The 14,675-nt window shown below is 39.6% G+C and overlaps 1 protein-coding gene across 4 annotated transcripts in view; it reads left to right on the forward strand.

Moving 5' to 3' along the window:
- The window catches only part of vti1a (vesicle transport through interaction with t-SNAREs 1A), a 327,457-nt gene that overhangs the window by 183,892 nt on the left and 128,890 nt on the right, over window positions 1-14,675 (forward strand). The gene's annotated exons all lie outside the window — the stretch shown is intronic.

The raw sequence follows: 14,675 nt of genomic DNA on the forward strand, positions 1-14,675 counted from the left end.
AGTTCACAAATACATCTCACTTAAAACAAAATGTAATTATGTATTGATACACATTGGGGACATTGTTTCAGGCTAACTCGGCTGGAAGCATTGCTAATGTTTAACTGAAGCCTGTGAGCTATGGCATCAGTGATGGTAATAGTTTAATCTATATAAAACACTGATTCATGTGTGTGATTTGAAAGATTTTTGATGGAAGATATTAACCAGCATTTACTTGTGTTCAGTTGGTTTTGAGTAGATTAGCTGGTGTCAACTTACCAAGAGACTGCAGAAGATGGAGAATAAAATCAAGTGAAACAGCCAAACACCCGTGATTTAAGTTGGGTTGATTCAACTCTGGTGATATTGGTTTTGGTGTTCTGGGTTAATTTCAAACTTCTTTGCTGTCAGATTTCTGCCTTCTTTTTGTATGGGAACTAGCAGTCTCTGAAGAATCGTGACAATAAGTCCACCCAAGATTATATCATAGCAGTAAAGTGGGAGGGCACCTAGCAGGAGCAACTTGCATATGAAATTAAAAGCAGTCACGATTGGGTGATGGGAAGCACAAGTGACGGAGGTGCCAACTGCGAATATTACAGATGGGGTCCTTCAGAATAAAGGGGTTTTGTGAGGACATCAACTTCCAATGAGTAATTGAATTTTGGTTTTTAGTGTTGGAACAGAACATTTTCACCATTAAAACTGTTGTTTTCCTTTGGGTAGTTGACATGAGTGCCTCAAATGCTTTTAATATCTGCAAAGGACATTTCCACAAAGATCACTGGCATAAATCAGCAAGTGTAATTTCCCTACAGAATGGCAATATATTTGCACAGAGGCTCTAAAATGACATAATGCAGGGACCAACTTTCCTCTCTCTGTTTAATAATATTTCAGCTGCGCACCTGTGACTTTTGGTGATTTTTTTTTTAAGGGGGTGTCTGGACAAATACATGAATAGGATGGGAATGGAGGAATATGATCCCTGGAAGGATAGGGGGGTTTTAGTTCAGTCAGGCAGCATGGTCAGTGCAGGCTTGGAGAGCTGAAGGGCCTGACCCTTTGCTGTAATTTTCTTTGTTCTAGCTAGTCAGAACTCCTTAATGGGTCCCTATTAATATGTAAACTGGGGTAAATTGTTGTCATCTGAATCTCTGCCCATATTGTTACTGCCAGTTCTTCAATTCACCCCCAAACCAAGAAGTCAGGAAGAGTTGGCCATTTTTGATGCTATCTGAAGCGACTCTCACCTGTTCTCAGCTAATATGCTTCAAAGGCTTGGGAGACGTTTTGCTCTTTTTGCCACTTGGACAATTTTAAGTATTTATAATTGATGAATAATGTTCTCGACGCTTGAAGAGTTTCTTCCAACACACTTTTTTTCCTTTGAGGACCTCACGACAGATCACTCCTGGCTAGCAGGGAATGAAGCAATTCCAACAAAAGAAAAGAGCAAACTGGAGCCCAAATAAATGGAGGTGTTCTCGCTGGAATCTGCACCCTCCCTGTACAGTGTCTAAGCCTAGGACAACATACCTGCGCTTCCCTGAAGAGGAGTGTGTAAGGAGTCTGTGCTTATCCAGGAAAGCTGTCTCAGGGTTGTATCATCACCAACAATCAAATACCACAGTAGGCACAACCCTGCCTGTTGCAGTGAAGCCTCCACTTCTTTACAATTAGCCCCTTCCAAACTGCTACAAGGAAATCAGTAACTTCAATTTGTTTACAGTTTATGCTTGCATTTAGAAGCTAACTGAGGTCATAAGTACTAGAGCAAACACTTTCATAATTTCCACCATGAACAGCTGGAATCAGCTCAAGAGGGCACTGGGGATCTCACACATTGCAGAATTTCCTCAAGTCCAGGCTATCATCATTTGATGATGGCTGAAGACAAACCCACTGCTTCATTATTTGCAAGGGCTTCCATTCTGTTAAGGTATATCATTACCAATAGAGTATCATGTAGGTCTTTGCTCACTTTCGTGGGAGCTGCCATGAAGATTTTACCTTCTCCCAATCCTGCATTCTCCCTCCAAACCCCACTCTTTCCCCCTGCACAGCTATTTGGGAAGAAGAATTTGGTTCACAACCCACTCAGGAACCTGGTACAGCCAGAACCATGGCGCAACTATAGCCTTCATTGAACAAACCACTGGAGTTCACCAGCAGTGATTCCATTGCCTGAGCAGACCTAGTGGCTTTTTGCAATGCATATCACACAACTTTACTTTGCAATGAGACAACCTTTCAAATCATCATTGGATGAGAATCTTCAGCATAATGAGGATGCTAATAACAATAAATGAGGATGGTGAGGATAGCCCAAGGATTTCAGCAGTGGTTCATTGAAGTGTACTTCATCTGAATAATCCCTGCTCCTCACCATCATATCCAACAACTGTCCTAGTTATTCCACCTTTAATAAACTGAATGAATAATATTAAGATGACAGTCCTCTCAATTCTTTACTACAGAGCCAATTACTGGTGCACACAAAGTATTTTTCCTTTAAGGGCTAAGCTTCTCAAATTAGTAGTTGAAAAGAATGCCCAAGCCATCAGCTACTATAAGAGCATTCTTTGCACACACAGATTTTTGAGAGGTTTATCACTTTAATGGCTGCACAAATACTCGCATTCTAATTATCACTCTGATGTTAGCCAGTAGTAGCTTCCTTGCAGACTTTCTTACCGACTATTCCTTCTGCAGGATGTTCCCCCAGTGGCCGCAGCATGGCAACTGGAAAGATCTCATGGCTCAAGCAAGGACCTTTAGAATGTTTGTGGTTGGAAACTATTAGGACTCAGGTTTGGGAATAACTTAGTCTGGCTGATTTTGTTTTGGCAGGGTGGGCACTGGTTGAAAGATTGGCCAGGGTCCAACTATGCTTTCACCCTGTGCAATGGCAAGAGGTTCTATTCCCATTGCTATCAAACTGTGGCTCAGCACTCCCATTAAGTTTGTTGACCCTCCAGGATCGTCCTGGAGTCTCCAGGAATTAAACATTAATCCCCTGGACGCTTTTGCAAAAAAGATATTTTTCTAACAAGTGTGTTTGCTATTTTCTTTTGGACATTTGTGTTAATTAGTTATAAAAGTTTGGAGATGGGTGAGGTGGGAAGCTGTTTGACTGGGCTGGATGGTCAGAGAAAGGAGGTCATATGATGAAACCTCCTGGCATATATGAAGTCAAAATTGGAAACTTTACTCCCACTGATCTATGTGAGTGCTGGTAGTATGATATTGGGATGCAACTCAAGCTCCTATTTACTTAGTCTCCTGACTGTCCAAGATGGAGATGGTGGAACCTGAAAATCTACAATATGAGTATCCCTGAGAGATGCCACCAATGAGCCTTTCAAATCTGCACCTCGTCCATCACTTTCTGCTGAGCCAGAGTTCTGACCTGGCTCTCCAGTCAGCCATTCCTTGGTTGCCCTTTGCAGTTGAACTTTCTCTTAGTCTGACCTCTCTGTCTCACCAATTATTACCATGCAGAGTTGCCGATTGCTTTAATGGTGTTTGGAATGATGACAGTAAAATGGAAGAGTGGATGCCCAGATATCCTGCTCTGCACAGCCACCAGATTCCCATTTGTTGCTAATGTTGTCCTTTCCCTGCGAGTAATGTTAAGCAATCTTCCTACTCTTGAAGTCTTTCTTTAGGGGCGCACTGACTTTTCCTATGTGAAAAGGCAGTGGATGAGTGTGTGCTCTTCTTGGGTGATTGGCAGGGAAGCATAACATAGTATCCATACTTCAAGGAAAAGCAGCAAGTATGGCAAAAGAGTGGGGGAAGTAATTGGGAAGCAATTCTTGAGAGTTAATGCAAGGAGAAGGATGTTACAATGATATGTCCCATTGTGATTTGGAGGAGGAACGTGAGAATTGAGGAGGGAAAAGGTTAATAGTACTGAGGCTAATGCAGGGTTGTGCAGAGCTATATAAAGAGCAAGAGAAACCTTAGCTTGATGAGCTGATATTTCATCCTGCACCAAAGCCAGCACCTTCCAATACAGTAGTGCTATTGACCTGCTCAATCATTTCTATCCATCACTGTTGAATCATTTGATGGGCCATTTGTCACTCATTGAAGGGAAAGAGGATAGCCGTTCTGTTCCTTCACTGTGTTCCAAAAAGGTCTCCCAAACCATCTCCAAGAATTGAGAGACACTAAATGATGTTGTGTTGCCAGCTGCTGCTTCAGTGACTGCTTCCACTGACCACGTTTGAAGAATGCGGTTTTCCTTTCAGAACTTCAGTTTGCTTTTAAGTGACAGCTCCCCTGCTAGGTTTCCTGCCCTCCCAATTAACCTGTTACTCATAAGGAGTATCATTTACAGTGGCCATTCGTCAGTTGTGCTCAGTTGAGGCCTGATCACAAAGATCCGAAGGGCCACCAGCTTGCCTCGTCTTGATGGAGTGATTCCCCGCCAGTTAGCTATCTGCCATATCTGAAAATCTGATTTAAAACTGGCATTTTCTTCAGCTGATCTGAAATCTAAGTCTAATATGAGTCTAAATTGTTAAGATGAAAGCAAAATACTGTGGGTGCTAGAATCTTGGAGAAAAACCTAGAAAATGCTAGAAAATCTCAGCAGGAATCTCTTTGCTCTTAGCTCTGACGAAGGGTCATCTGGACTCAACGTTGGCTCTAACTTGTTAACATCGCTGAAACAAGCACACTGCAAATTCTGAAGCAGTGTATAAAATGCTATTGTCAGTAGATCTGAACTTTTTTGTATTACGCATGAGGAATTTTGCACTTCAATTTGTAACTGAAAGCACTCAGCATTCTTCAATGTAGTAACTGTTGGGAGTCTTGAATGCAGTGAGATGGGTGAACTGTCCACTCAGAACAATTTATTTGCACGTTTTAACTGGTAGAATTTGCTCCTTTCTAAAGAAAAATATTTTAAGTAACCCAACAACACATCTTTTGATTTTCATTTTGTTTCCAACTAGACCAAAACTCAAGCTTTCTTTATTTTAATCCTCAAATGTAATGTCATTAATTCTGAGTTGTTAGTTGGATGTCTGTATGTAAGGGGAGGGGGTGATATCTATTAATTTATCTTAATGTATTAACTCTAAAGTCCAGAAGTACACGAACATTATACAACATTAGAATCAGCAAGCCTACCAGCCAATGGGAATAAGAATTAGAGCTTTTCTTTTAAGCAAAACCCACCACTTTTAGATCATTCTATATTGCCGACAAATTAAAAATTCCTATACTTCATAGCTTGCTTAGGCTACAGCGGACGAAAGTGTGATCAAAAGCTAGAAGCTTTAAAAAAAAGACAAAAAGAGATTTAAAGAAAAGGAAATGAATATCATGCCTTCAAGCAGGTTGTGCAGTGATATGGGACTCACACGCATAGGGTTAAATCTTTGCCAGTTTTCTGTTCTCTTTAAGAATTCTTGCAGCCTATTCCGACAGCAAACATTGCTGACAAAGGTTCACTTTGCTGATTGTCACTGCTTCATTTTACTGAAACCTCACACTTCTGCCTGTGAACCGTAACTTGGAAATATCTGATTAAGAGTAATATGTAAATGCCCTTAAAAATGACATTAGCTAAATTCAAAATTCAGAGGGAAGGGAAGTAGGAATTGAAATAGATGCTTCAATGCCTGCAGACAATCAAAAACAAATGCTGCCAAAGGCCCACAATGACGGTTTCTGTAACAAATATTCTGCATATGTCTCCATTTTGTCAAAACTCATTAAATGGTCTGCCTGCGTTATGTCAGTCGGGGTGTCGAGAAATCATTCATCATTTTTTGTGCAAAAATAACATGAAGTCATTTAAATAATATCATATTAATGTTAAAGTTCAACTTGAACTCAGCTGTCACTTAATGGCACAGCTTAATCAGACATAGCATTTAGAAAAATGTGGTCTACACTGGTACGTTTGTTTTTAGGTTGGCCGAATCAAATCAGGATTTATGATACTCCAGTCCGACACATTTTTACCACATTTATGCTTGACATGCCTCAGATTTGCTTCTGAAAGTATTTATCGTAATTTTCAATAAAAAACGAACCATCCATGAGTAGTTTGTTTGTACAGATTTTGTAGTAATTTAGTTAGACAAGGGCAAAGGGAAATGTACTGTAACCTTTTAAAATTGCCTGTTAATTGTACAGCTATCTGAACAATGTGTTTACCATAAGATAGCTTTGTCGTTGTAAGTTTGTCTCTTGTGTACCATCTGTGAAAGGTATTTATCATGTGCATCAGTGAAGAGAAAATACAGTGGGAAATTAATTTGTAACTTATTATGAAATTCTGGTTCCTTTAGGGCATTGTTAAGGGGTCTGTGCTATGCTATGAATATTGGAACACGTGTTAATCATTAGATCCGGTGATAGAATTTACTTCCCTAAACAAATTTTTTGCTTCAAGCCTTTATAACCCTTATTTAATCCAAAATGGACTTTTCTTTATTGCGAAGAACATTATCTACGTTCTTTGTTCCATGAAATATGGCTTTTGGTGATGCTAAACTTAATGATGTTCAGGCATCCAGTTTCAGAAACAATGTTCTGAACCATAGAATACATATTATATACTTCAATTGGACAGTAGCTTTGAGTGCTAGATTAACTTGTTGAGTAAAAATTCCTGAATTAGAAAATGGTTAAAGTTAGAGTGGAACTTGCTCACATTATCTTGGGAAACCTGACTACGATTTTTGAATTATTTTCATAGAATCCCTACAGTGCAGAAGGAGGCCATTTGGCCTATTGAGCCTGCACTGACAACAATCCCACTCGGACCCTATCGCTGTAACCCCACATATTTACCCTGCTAAGCTCCATAACCTACACAACTTTGGACACAAAGGAACAATTAAGCGTGGCCAATCCACCTAACTTACATCTCTTTGGACTGTGGGAGAAAACCAGAAAAAACCCTTGCAGACATGGGGGGAATATGTATAAAGCATTTAGGTAAAATGTGTGCAAGAAAGCATCCTCTGTGTTTAAATATTACAATGCACTCTCTCCCCTGATTCCTGGATACAACGTTTCTCTTTTACCAGCGTGCATTATAACAGATGTCTTGAGCAAGTAGTTTAGTCGATGGGCAACTCAGGAGTTGAGTGGATCCTGGAATTTTTCTTACACACAGGCTTCAAGTAAAAATAGTGTTTGTGCACAGGTAACAGGGCAAGATCCACCCCTTGGAGGTGACCAAGATTGGCGTCAGGGCCAGGTGAAAACTGGGAAATGCCAGGTTTCCAAATTAGGTGAATGCCTATTCTACCGGTTAGCAGCAACAAAGGCTTATCTTCACTTGAGCAACTTCACTCAAACCAAAAGTCTGTTTCTTTGATTATCTGAAAGGAACATGCAAAACATCTGTCAAAATATACCAGTTCAAGTGCTGGACTGACCACCTCAGAGGTTACCCATTTTAAATGCTCAATATTCATCAGGCAGGCACTTGTCATTTTATCATTTCCCTGAGGAAAGTTTTATGATTGAGTGGTGGCCTGCTTCTCTGGAGAGTTTTGTCAACGAAAACTATTTACTGCAGTGTGACTAAATGTACCTAGGTTATTTCATTAGTGTACATCTGGTGAGAACAATCATGATGCCTTGTGCAGTTAAAAAACATGCTTGACAATAGGGTTGGATGAAGGATGCTTATTTAGAATTTTTTTTAAATCACCTGGTGGTTGTGCTGTATCTATGGAACAGAAACTTCATTTTAAAAGTGAATATCCAGCAGATTCTCGTGAATGTTTCCATTCTTAGTCTCGGCTAGATTTGAATTTCTATCTTAAATGATTTGGGTATTCACATTTCACAATTCAGCATTCTATAGCACACCGTGTTGTTCATGCATGCTAGTGGTATATATACCTTAAGGGGGGTGCTTGGTATGCTATGTGCATAATATTAACTTAGCTCCCTTTTTTTCCTGAAGGGAATTGTCCTTTTGGAACATGACAAGCCAGAAACACTTAAAAGAATTGAAACATGAAGTGAGTTTGAGACTTCAGTGTTATAGCTGAACAGTGCTGAAGAACTATTTGAAATATTTGTAGAAAAATCAGGCTTCTTGTTATATTAAAATGGTCTCCAATCGTAGACAAATAAATGGATCTATAATATTATTGACAACATATATTGTGAAGATAAAATTAAACGTTGCACTATAATAATGTAATATTTTTAGGGCTAAAAGGGCAGACTATGTAACTTCTTGATGATGGATACAGTGTCAAATAACTAGAAAATGTTAAAATTAAGTTTGCTGAACATTAGCAAGCTTAAGCTATTCTGGCATGTTGACACAATGGTTAGCACAGCACCAGGGACCCAGGTTCAATTCTCTGTTTGGGTCACGGCCTGTGAGAAGTTTGCACGTTTTTCCTGCATGGGTTTCCTCTGGATGCTCTGGTTTCCTCCCACAATCTGAAAGATGTACTGGTTAGCTGCATTGACCCAAACAGGCGCCAGAAAGTGGCGACTAGGGGAATTTCACAGTAACTTCATTGCACTGTAAATGTAAGCCTTACTTATGACCAATAAACTTAACTTTACTATTAGGTACTTTAAAGGAGTACATCGTCTGATGGTCTGCACAAATTATACACAACGGCCTCAAATAAAAGCAATTTGAATTGTCTTGCTGCTTATGTTTTGGAATTCATCCATTTACACTGTGGATTCCAGAGCACCAGTAGCAATAGATTGACATTGTAATGTGCAAACACTGGTGATATAGAGTAGGAACAATGGATGCTGGGTGTAATTAGTATGCAAAAGTCAATATTCCTTACATACTGAGCCTTTATTGAGAGTCCCCTGATTTCCATCATGATGTCTGTTTTTTTTAAAAAAAACTCCCCGTCCTTTATTTATTTTGAAATGATGACAGTTTTGTGCTCATCATGCTGAGTTAGTATTGCGGACATTTTTTTCTAATTTTGTTGCTATGAGTCAGTATCAAAGATTTCCAAGTCAAGAGTAGCATGCTCGGATACGAAGTATTCACTCTTACTCAGCAGCTAAGTAGATTTTAAGCATACTGCTTTGGCATAAAACTAGCATTGTTGTGTATAGACTGCCAATTATTGGTTCACTGATTCTCATTTCCATTGATCTTAGCACGCTCTGGTATTTATTTTCTTTGAAGTATGTACCTAGTGTTGTAGTGATTGTATTTTTCCTCATCGCTTTATAAAACCAGAATCTTTCAAAAATGGAGCAGTAAGTGTTGAGTTAATAGCTTCACGCACACCCTTTTTGGCACACATTTTTGCCTTGAGAGGATGTTGACCTGATCAACTCAATAGTTGTGCTCACATTATTGGCGCTGGGGATTCTCCATTAACAACTTTGGTAAATCATTGGCTACATTAACTACATTGTATTTGAGACTTCGACATTGCCACATTACATATTTGTGACAGTTAAAGAAACAATGCTGTCCTAAATTTTACTTTTGCAATCAAAGCACATATTTATGTCAACTGGCCAATTTTTTTGTCTGTAAACCAATTTTGGGAGGGTCATAGAGTTAACACCCAGGGCAGAAACTCCAAGGTACTCTGTGAAATTAATCTAGACCCTAAGTTTTACATTTGATTTTGGCATGAGTGAGCATAAGGTGTTTCATTCCAGGTGTGATTCAAGTGACCAGCAAGAAGCTTTTATTAAACAATCTTTGTGTAAGAATGCAGTGAAAATGTAACAAAAAGAATTACTCCTAATAGCTAGCTATCTCTGCTTTTCAAGTTAAACACCATTCCACAAACATACGCCCTTCTTCAGATTTAGCAGAAAAAGTAAGTATGCTCACATGATGCTGGATCTTCAGCTCTTTAATATGATCTGAATTGGTCCTTTTGAATGTTGGATCAAAATTTTGAGGCTCCCCAGCCTTGGAACTTTCAGAAAACATTTGGAGAGAGGGAGAGAAACAGAAAGACACTGCTTTCTTCCACAAACTCCTGGCAGCAACTGAGAAACAAAACTAAAAACATGGAATGCTCTGAAAAAAAAAGCTGTCCCCAGGCATATCGCCTAATCTGTCAATCATCCCCAAATCAACCTCCACTCAGCAATCCCAAGGGACACTAAAAACCATAGGACACTGAATTAGTTCGGATTAAAATCAACATAATGTTCATTGTATTGTTTCAGTAACAAATGGAGGACACCGGCTACAGACAACATGGTACCAACAAAATCCTGCAGAGAAACATGCTTGAAATACATTTCTTAAAGGCACAGTATCATCACAATGGTCAAATGAATGCTCATACTGGATGTGACACCACGTCTCAAAGCTATTTGGTCACTGATGTATGACATTAAACTAGTGCAAGAGTGCTAGAATAATTGTAACTTGTTTTTGTTAGGATCAGGGAAGTTATTCAAGTGTAAGTAATTTGTATTCATCATCTTACTAACAAGTTCTGCAGCTAAATATTTTCTGTTAGATTATTACAGTACTTCTGCATTAACTATCCAGCATCGCTACTCTTAGCTATGATCGTAAATGGCTTAAATTGAAGGAATAGGAGCAGGCCATTTAGCCCTCTGTGCATGTTCTGCCATTTTGTTAAATAATAGTGGATCAGTACATCAAATCAATTTGCCCATTTTTGCTTCATATCGTGTTGAAACTAAAATCTAACAAACTCTGCCTTAAAATACCAAATGGTCCAGCATCCACAGCCTTTAGGGAAAGATTACATAAAATGTTTCTTGATTACACTACTCAGTCTTTCTGTAAACCAATTTTGGGAAGGTCATAGAGTTAACACCCAGGGCAGAAACTCCAAGGTACTCTGTGAAATTAATCTAGACCCTAAGTGAATATTAAGTACAATCTTCCTTGTTCTGGATGCTGGAAACCGTCTTCCTGTGCCTATCTATTTCTATCCTGTTGAATCTTTTTATCATTTTAAATACCTAGATTATCTGTCGGCCTTCTCAACTCAAGGGAATGAAAGCTTATGCAATCTGTAATTGTAAGTTGGCCATTTCAGCACTGGTGTCATTCTCTTGACTTTGCACTGTGTGTACCCTCTCTACTATCCATTATGGATAGCATTGTACATTCCCCTGCCAGTGGTGGGGGGAATGATTGTCTATAAATTTCCTCTGATGGCCTTCCCACCAAGTTCACACCTGCAAATTTACAGTGGGACAGGTGAGCCCTAGGCCAGCCTGCTCACCTTCATCCGTGGTGGTTAATTACCAGAATGTGGGGAAAACATGACAGTCAATTTGCACACACAAGGTTTCACAAACAGCTTCTGATTATGATCAATAGCCTGAGTTGGTTGACCAAGACTCCAGAGAGAATGTTCTAACTCATCTTTGAAATAATGCACTGGGATACTTCAAATCCACTTCAGATGGCAAATTGGGCCAGGGATGAAATTCTGATCTGAAAGATGGCACCTCCAAAAGTGCAACATTCCCTCAGTACTGCGCAGGCGTGTGACTAGATGTTGTATTCCAGTGCCTGGGCTTTTACCATACCAGCTGTTACAATTGACCAAAAGAATTGAAGCATCTTAACAGTAAATGTTTAAAAGTGGCAGAGTAATACTGATGCGTTTCAAAATTTGAGCTATATAGCACAGAAAGTCAGATGGTCTGTCATTTTCCCCACCAGTTTGCTAGTTGCACTTTGGTACAGTTCATGATAAACTAGGTAAAATTAAGCAATTTGTTGTAATAAAGGAAGTCAAAATCAATAGTCAGTAGCATCGTTAGAGTGATCAAGCTAACCGATCGAGCGAAGGAGAACTTACCTTGATCCCAGTTATGTAAATAAGCCATTGAAAGAAAACATTATTCAATGCAGACCAAAGAGGGAAGATATCATGACCATACATGTCAATAGTAGCAGCATATTTGATGCAATTTTTGATTGGTAAATAAAATTGGGTGAATGCTTGTCAAAGTTGTGTACTGAGAAATCTTCCAATACAGATTATGACAGGTCTGGAAAGCATTGAAATAATGCAAATTATGACTTGCGGAGAGACTGAACAGACGTGTGACCAGAGGTGAAGAAAAACTCTGCAATGCATGAAGGAGCATAATCTGAAGTTAAATATGAACGAGTTAAAATTTAAGGCACAAGGAGTCAAGTATATATGGTAAACACTCAGGCTGGTAGGCTCAAAGCTGACTGCCACCATATTTTCCACCACAATCAAGCTTGGGAAACAAAAAGAAACTGCAAACCCGTCCCAGCACCATCAGGCATTTGGACAGGCTTCTACCTAATTCAGGGTGGCGTGGTGGCATAATGGCTAGCGCTCTGCCTCTCAATACCAGGAACCAGGGTTCAATTCCCGTCTTGGGTCACTGTCTCTGTGGAGTCTGCATGTTCTCCCCGTGTCTGTATGGGTTTCCTCTGGATGCTCCGAAAAACATGCTGATTAGATGCTAAATTCCTGCTCAGTATATCTGAACAGAAGCCTGAGTGTGGCAATGAGGGGATTTTCACAATAACTTCATTGCAGTATTAATGTAAGTCTACTTGTGACACTAATAAATAAATCTAAACTTAAAAGTTTAGATGGGATTTTTTAAAAAGTGCTACCACTGAACTAATTAGCAGATTAGGAGTTTCCAAGACACAAAATTCTTGATGATTAGAAGCCCCTAACAGAATATAACGAGAGCGAAGCAACCAGGATTAGCCTTGATACTTCCAATGCAGGAGTCAGCAGATTATTGCTACAGAAGAAATATCTACTTCTTCCTATGTAACTCACTAATGTTTACTTTAATTCAATGCAGCTATTCCTAAATAGAGAAACGACTTGCAGGATAAGTAAAACTTATTGTTAGTCAAAAGTAGGCTTACATTCACACAGTAATGAAGTTACTGTGAAAGTCCTCTTGTCGCTACACTCCGGCACCTGTTCAGGTACGGTAAAGGAGAATTCAGTGTGGCCAGTTCACCTAACCTGCACATCTTTCGACTGTGGAAGGAAACCGGAGTACCCGGAGGAAACCTACACAGACACAGGGAGAAAGTGCAAACTCCATACAATGACCCAAATTGGACCCAGGTCCCTGGAGCTGTGAGGCAGCAGTGCTAACCACTGTGCCACCATGCCACCCTATTTGGGTATAAGAGGTTCCACTGTGTCTGGGGAGTTTAATTCAAATCTCCAGACAATTGTGGGGAAACAATCCTGCGAAACTCCACCAAGAGATTGTCACTTGCAGAGCGCAAGTTGCCAGAACTGATGAAGTGAAGAGAATTGAATGTAGCAGATGCATTGGGTTGAAACTATCTATCTGAAATTGACAAATCAATCAAATAATTTCATCTTGTGAAGTTACAAATAAAACCAGGAGAGACACTAACAGAAATGGAGGCAGAACAATCATTGCAAAAGTTGAAATTTGTGTAGTTCGAAGGACTGCCAGGCACGATAGTGGAAATGATCCTTAGATCAGAGATGAATTGAATATTGAAGCAGGGCTTATCCTGAAAACATACAAAGTTATTGTGCCTGAAAGCGTGAAAGAACTTGGCTTCATGAGGGAAGATTTAAAAACCTCTTTGGTGTTGAAAGAAAATTGAAAAGGTAAGCAAGAGGAGTCTCACTCTGAACTGATATGTCAGCACAAATTCTTGCTGTAACTCACTAATGTAGGAAATTAACACATGCTGAAAGAAAATGTACAAGGATTAAAGTGTATGGAAACCAGCAATTGTTCTGCCCAAGGATAATGAGTGGGGATAAATATTGAGTAAGTGGCTAATAGTTGAGAAGAAACTAAGACAATCTTGTCAAAATGTCTGAATGTTGGAACCAGAACAGGACGACAAGATTGGTAAGATTTTAAGACTCAGAAAATCACTAAACTATGACTAAAAATAAGCAGGAGGGAGAAAATAGATTTTGTTAGTAATAGAAAACAGTAAGTTTCTATGGGGAGGCAGTGTTTAGCCGTATAATCACTGGACTGGCATTCCAGAGACCCTGGATAATGCTCTGGGGAACAAGAACAGAAAATGCTGGAAAAATCTCAGCAGGTCTGACAGCATCTGTAGAGAGAGAATAGAACCAAAGTTTCGAGTCTAGATGACCCTTCATAAGAGCAAAGAAAATCAGGGAATGTAAATCAGGATAAAGAAACAAAATGAAATTTAAAAAATGGAAATGGTGTGAAGTTGGAGAGGAGAGTTCATGCTCTGAAGTTGTTGAACTCAGTGTTCAGTCTGGAAGCTTGTGTCCAGTTGGAAGATGAGGTGCTGTTCCTTCAGTTTGTGTTGGGGTTCATTCGCACATTGCAAAAGCCAAGGATGGACACGTGGACAGGAAAGCAGGGCAGTGTGTTGAAGTGGCAAGCGACAGGAATGTCTGGGTCGTGCTTGCGGACAGACCGAAGAGTCATCTAGACTTAAAATGTTGGCTCTATTCTCTCTCCACAGATGCTGCTGAGATTTTCCAATATTTTCTGTTTTTGTTTCTGTTTCCAGTATCCACAGTATTTTGCTTTTATCTCTGGGGACCCAGGTTCAAATCCCACTATGGCAGATGATAAAATGTAAATTAAATAAAAATCTGGAATTAAAAGTAACGATGACCATGCAACCATTGTTGATTTGCCATAAAAACCCATCTGGTTCACTAATGTCCTTACCTGGTCTGGCCTATTGTGACTCCAGATCC

Source organism: Carcharhinus amblyrhynchos, chromosome 17, assembly GCF_965287045.1.
Source record: "Carcharhinus amblyrhynchos chromosome 17, sCarAmb.v2.hapA, whole genome shotgun sequence".
Taxonomy (NCBI): domain Eukaryota; kingdom Metazoa; phylum Chordata; class Chondrichthyes; order Carcharhiniformes; family Carcharhinidae; genus Carcharhinus; species Carcharhinus amblyrhynchos.